This window comes from Eleutherodactylus coqui, chromosome 3 (genome assembly GCF_035609145.1).
Source record: "Eleutherodactylus coqui strain aEleCoq1 chromosome 3, aEleCoq1.hap1, whole genome shotgun sequence".
Lineage (NCBI taxonomy): Eukaryota > Metazoa > Chordata > Amphibia > Anura > Eleutherodactylidae > Eleutherodactylus > Eleutherodactylus coqui.
Window position 1 is genome coordinate 17,652,747 of NC_089839.1, and position 6,000 is coordinate 17,658,746.

A 6,000-nucleotide genomic window follows, 5' to 3' on the forward strand; every position below is an offset into this window, starting at 1 on the left:
TTTTCAAATTGTATTTTATCTATTTAACCCCTTGAGTGGCGGGTTTCTTACCCCCCTGTCAGGCCCATCAGGGCAGGTTTTTTTAAATGGGCCAATCATTTAATTTCAACTAATTTTGCAGTCGCGTTCCAAGAGCCATAACTTTTTCATTTTTCCATTGACACGGCCATATGAGGGCTTGTTTTTTGCTGGAGAAGTTGTACTTTTTGATGGCATCATTTTGGGGTATATATAATGTATTGCATAACTTTTGTGAAAAAATTTGTAGGGAGATTAGGGGAAAAAAGTTAAATCACCCTCCTTTGCCATATCTATAATAAAAAAATATAAATCATAAAAGAAAAATACATATTTGGTATCGCCGCGTCCGTAAATGTCTGATCTATCAAAATAGTGCATTATTTACTCCCCATGGTGAACGTAATCCGAAAAAAATATAAAGAACGCCAGAAATGCACTTTTTCAGTCACCCTGTCTCCCAGAAATAGTGCAATAAAAAGCGATCATAAAGTCGTATGTATTCCAAAATGGTACCAACGTTAACTACAGGATGTCCCGCAAAACATGAGCCCTTGCTCAAGTACGTCGATGGAAAAATAAAAAAGTTATTGCGCGCAGAAGATGCAGCAGAAAATAATTTTAAATAATTAAATGTCTTTGAAAGAAAATACAAGTGCTACAGTAAAAAAAAGTATTCACATTTGGTATCGCAGTAATCGTATCGACCCATAGAATAAAGTTATCAGGTCATTTTTGTTGCAGTTTGTGCGCCGTAGAAACAAAACGCACTGAAGGATGGTGGAATGTCATTTTTCTTTCATTTTACTCCACTTAGATTTTTGTAAAAGTTTTTCAGTCCATTATATGGTACTTTAAATACCACCATTGAAAAATATAACTCATTCCGCAAAAAACAAGCCCTCATACAGCGACGTCGATGGATAAATAAAGGAGTTATGATTTTTTAAACGGGGGAAGGAAAAAAAGAAATGGGGAAAGAAGAACAAAAAAGGGACCGTGTCATTAAGGGGTTAAATAATGTACTAACTTCCTTCTCTGGGTCATTATGACGCAGGGATACCACATGTGTAATTTTATTTTTAATTTTTCACAAAGTAAAGGGAGACAAGTGTTTTTATTTTTATTTATTTTATTTTTTTTTTATAATTTTTTACTTTTTTTTTATTACTTTTTTAAAATTTTTGTCCCTTTAGGGGACTTCCACAGAGACCCATCAGGACCCCCTGATCACATTCTGGGGGGGTCCCATGGTGACAGCCCTTTACATGCTGCAGTCACATAGACTGCAGCATGTAAAGGGTTAACACAGCAGAGATCAGAGGTTTTCTCTGATCTCTGCTGTAAGAGCTGGTGCCTAGGTGTCCTCTGACAGCCAAGCACTAGCTCTCCCTGCCACAGAGACCATCGGCTTGCTTCTGACAAGCCGATGGTCTCTATGGCAACCTATAAACAAAGCAGGACTTAGAAGCAGGAGATTGCCGGCATTTTGGCAATATCTTCTGCTTCTGCTGTTCAAAGCCCTTGCTTTGTTCTCTGTGGGACTGTGCAGGCAGAGCACACTGTCACAGCTTGTGGCATTGTGCTCTGCAGCTCCCATAGTGATATATAGCCCGGAAATCTTCCAGGCTATATCGCTATGAGCAGTGGAGCTCGTCCCGGAAAAATTCCGGGCGTGCCACTCAAGGGGTTAAAGGAGTTTTCTGGGAAAAAATGCGCATCTTTTTAAACTACATTAAAAAATCATTAGAACTTTTGTTTTACACCATTTTTTAGTCCCTCAAGAGCAGCCTATTAGACTCTGCTGGAGGCGGGGTCTAATAGGCTAAGTTTCACGGCAGACATGGAGGCCTTTGTTAAGCCTACAGGCTGCAATAGGAACCTATTGGTAACTTTCGATCACATTACGGGGTGCCGATGGGTGACAGGAGGAGCCCCGTCCCGCTGCTATCTGCTTATATGCTGCAGTTGCTATTGTTTGTGGCATATAAGAGGTTAAACGTCCAGGATCTGAGTTTTCTCCATCACTGGCTATTATAGCAGGAGCCTGGCTGTCAGTAGTCAGCCAAGCCACTGCCTTAAAAAGATGCATGTGCAAGTTTAAAGCCCGTTAGTGACCACCGTAAAAAAGTGTATTGGCGGTCACTAAGGGGTTAAAACATGGCTTCCAGTAGCGCTGAATCTCAATGGCCGAAGTCGCTTCTCACCGGGTTCCAGATCATAAGTTTATACTCATTGCTAACATATTTTAATGAAAGCAAATAAAGGCAGCGGCCAAATGGAGGAAGCATATGCCTTGCCTCCACTTTACAGGGATTGTCAGTGCTGAAAGATCGGCGCGGCCCAGGTGCGCGTTCAGCGGCCCCTGATCCTCACTTTCTAGGCCGTCTTTAAATCTTGTACTTTAATAGTAACGAGCGAGTCATGGTAATAGTATAATATTTCACCAGTCATCTGTGAACTAATTAGAAATGAAGGGGTGGAAGCGAGATTTAGTCGCCTCCTGTGCTCGCGCTATTTTTGGGTAGCCTGCACTTTCATCTGTCATCAGGAGATTCCTAGCACGTATCTTGTTTATAATGCTCTACTTTGACACATCGTCAGCTCCGCATTTTTGCTAAAGCCAAGATGAAGGTCATGTCTTTTGTAATATCTCCCACAGAAGGGTTTGGCAGTGGGGGGGGGAAGGGGGGGGGGGACAGCCGCTGCTCAAAAAGTCTCAAAAGTTCAAGAAAGTTTCCTACTAAACTTTAAAAAAAAGCAAAACACTAAGAATTATAGATTTTTGAGTCCACGTAATAAACATTCTGTGCAGTCATTCTAACTTCTGTCTGTTTCCTCAGAAATTTGGAGAACAAACGGTCATCATCCACAGCTTGCCTCCTCCCCCTCCCTGCACAGAATATGCTTACAACACTCTACCACAGAAGTCAATGGGTCCCCTCCTATCTATTCTGTGAATAACCCATTTTATTTTTACTTATTTACATAGCGCATACATATTCAGAAGCACTGTACCCTGTCAACATCGGGGCGCAGAATCTAAATGCGATGGCCACTGGTCACGACCAGTGGCAACTCCTCTCACCTTCCTCTGCCACTGTTCACTGGCATCCTCTGCCTTCCTGTCTGCTGTGGTCTGGCATCACATCATCTCTCCTGTCACTGCCCAGACCCGTAGGGCATGGACTTACTCAGTCTGCCTCTTAAACGGCCAGCTTCCTTGTCCCCAGCCTATCTCAGCCCTTCCTGAAAGATTTAAGGCACCTCTCCCACTGGAATGTATTTGAACAATAAAGTTCCCAGTGTTCCAAGCAAAGTTTCCAGGGACCAATGAATCCTGTCTGCCTGCTGATTGGGACCATCAGCCTGTAAACCCAGCTTTCCCACAATCTGCTGGTCCTGACCTTGGCCTGATTCTTGACTTTGTTTTGCTAGTTTACCGCCTTCCTTGACCTCCTGCCTGATTTACCATATGGCATGAACTCTGTCTTGACCTTACCCAAGTGCCTGACTTCATCCTAGCCTGATTTTCGGGTATCATGATCCGGTGCCTTTTAACCTGTTCGGGGTCAGCTGTCACTGCACTAAGACTACTCTTAAAGTACCGCCCATGAGGTTCTCTGAGGTGAAGACCAGATCCCTCTAACAAAGAGGTTAAGAGTGAAGATCAGGGACATGTTAGAGCTGCTCTCAGGAGTAGCCTGAAGTCAATCGGTCAGTGGTACAATGGGTCCAGGTCCACTGTGTTACATTGAGTTCACCTAAAAGTATGCTTTTGAAGTGTGGGAGGAAACCCAGGCAAACACAGGAGAATATACAAACTCCGTGCAGATGTTGTACTTGGTCGGATTTGAATGTAGCGCTGAAGGTCAACAGTACTAACCCCTAAGTCACCATGATACTTGCTCATCTCTCCATATACAACTGTTCTAGTAGGAGTAATTGTATTTGAATGGTCGGTCTGCCCTTAATATATTCGATTGTGATGGGTATGTTGGATAGAATTTCGACATTCAGGATCTTGGAAGGACTATCCAGATTGCTTAAGCTTGCATGTATAGGTAAAGACTACAATATACCCTCCCTACACACCTTGTGGTGCTCTTCATAAGGAGAAACATTACCTTCTGGTTTCATGTTGATGGCCTCTCACCCAGAAAACCAGAACCCTACTGTGCACCGATGAGGGGCAAGAACCCCAAAACAGTTGTCTGTACATGAATTTGCCTTACATTAGTAGTCATGTTGTAAGGCAGGTTAAAATGTCAGATACTGACCCATAAGGCAGCTACCTTCCAATAGGTGGCACTGTGGAGGATTATTCCATATATGATTTGCATATGTTTTTTCCCAGGGAGTATTATATGACTTATAAGACTCCCAATACCCCTGTGGTGCTCTCTTGTAAGGAAGTAGTGCTGCCGCACTTCTCCTTACAGTGAGCTGCTCACAGCCACTGTCACAAGGGGAACTGACAGCCATGAGAAACTCCGCCCCCCTCCAGCCTAAGGAGAAGGGGTAGAGCTGTGACAGGCGCCAGAGTGTCGACTGTCAGGTGCAGGATGTGCCATTTTGGTGGAGTATCATATGAGGCTGCAGTAGGGTGGTTCCGCCCCCTCAATTATGTAGGCGGAGATGTGACTAGCATGTCACCGCCCAGAAAGCCCCTAATAGGATATAGTGAATGCAGGGGCTAAGCCCCGCCCAACTCCCCGCAGTGCTTGCAAGCATCCTATAAATAGAATTTAAGTGGCGCCACTGGGCAGTTCAGTGACGCAGCTACAATGTGAGAGAAGTCTGGCGCAGCAAGAGGAGACCCAGCAGCAGCAGCCAGGGATACTGCCTAGGAGGGACACAGCAGCAACTATGTGAGTGACCTAATAAAGGCCTATATGAGACGTGGTGGCCACTATTGATCCTGAAGAGCAGTATGAGGGACTGGATGATAAAGGGCCCTGATGACTTGGGGTCCGAAATAAATTAGTTATGTGGAAGGAGAGGGAAGCTCCCTTCCTGCAGGTGACTTGGTCATCGAAGAAACAGACGGCGCTATAGACCCTGGATGGTGACAAAGCTGCAGAATGCACAAGGCCGGTCTTGGATGTTTGTGTGCGCACACTAGGGACTATGATGGACTGGTCTGACCCCTCATATGGATATGTTGAGATATATGTTAATAATACATAACGTTTAAAGTACAAGTGCCCTCCTATAAAAAGCAACAGAGCCATGTTCTATGTTTCAGTAAGCTTTTATTGGTTAAAAAACTTGCCACCTCCGTCTGTCACCGCCGCGCCATAACACAACGCCAACCATCTGCTTCACTCCACAAGGAGAAAGACCACAATATATACTCTACAAATGCCACCTAGAGGTGTAACATGTAGCTCCTGGGCTTCAATGCTAATTCTGTAACAGAGCCCCGACTACAGGACCATGTGCCATTTACAATACTGGTGTCTCCTTCTTTGGGCCCTCTCAGGCACCCGGACCCAAGAGCGTCTGCCACTTTTGCACCCCCTATAGCAAGTTACACGTGTTACTAATGAGTGACTTCTACAGCTATAATCAGGTATGATCACATTTTTCGCTGCTCTATATTTAAATCTATTTGTTTGCACCGAGCAGTAATTTAATTTACAGAAATGCAAATAAGGAAAATGTTCCATCCTTCCTATTTGCATAAATTACCCAGTGGAGCATGCAAGTCTCCTCACTGACCTCTCAGGTGTCTTCTCACACCCCTTCTGGGTGCTCTCCTTGGGTAGAGACAATTTTCGACGACTCACTCACCCCCTAGGTGTCTCCACACACTTTATGGGTGCTCTCCATAAGGACAGACGACACCCCTCTTGACCTCAGTTGACAGATGAATTCTTGTTTTTCTCTCGGTTTTTAATTAGCCAACCTACAGCAGGATGGCACATGGTGGTTGCAATTTGATTGTTCTAACCCACACACATAATGATTGCTTTGTTT